We start from the raw sequence: 733 nt of genomic DNA on the forward strand, positions 1-733 counted from the left end.
GGGGGGGGAAGGCTTTTTAATGTTAATACCTGAAAACTGTTTTCCAAGCGCTCCATAAATCATTGTCAAGGGAGAAGATTAAACTTTATTGTTTTTTTCTCCCCTCCCCCTTTGGTTCGAGGCGTCCAAGGTGAGTGGAAATGTGTTAAAATGTAAAAGGTTCGGCAGATAAAGTAAAAAGCAGATCGAGTCAGACAATGAAGAGACAGAGGGTCTGCGGGCGGGAAGAACAGGAGAGTTGGAAGGTTTTTTATTTTATCTCTGTTTTTTTCCCCCACGTTGAGGGACACTGACTCTCCTGAAATGGGAAGGCCCAGGCTGCATTTGCAGGTTTGTGTGGAAACCTTAAATCTTATTTCTACACAGCGAGCACAAAGCCTTTACATAGAGCAAACACAACACGAATTCTGTGGTGAGAAGGTGGGGCATTAGGGTGTATATAAATATAGAAGGGGGTCTGCTGAGTGGGGTAGCGGTGACAGGACTGGAATGCTAACCCTGAGGTCACTGGTTCAAACCCACCAGCAGCCCCTTGGAAGCCAGACACAAAACATTCTTTCCATAAAAGCTTACGGTCACAAGAAATGAACGAAAATTCAAAGCTTTTGTACAGATTAATCATGGAATTATGCAATCTGTGAGGGCGGGGTGAGAGACATGGAAATAATTTGTTCTTAAAAACAATGTATTTGAATTTTATACATAAACTAATAAAGATTAAAAATAATTTTCT

This window comes from Elephantulus edwardii, unplaced genomic scaffold (genome assembly GCF_000299155.1).
Source record: "Elephantulus edwardii isolate Elephantulus edwardi_28Jun2011 unplaced genomic scaffold, EleEdw1.0 scaffold00490, whole genome shotgun sequence".
Lineage (NCBI taxonomy): Eukaryota > Metazoa > Chordata > Mammalia > Macroscelidea > Macroscelididae > Elephantulus > Elephantulus edwardii.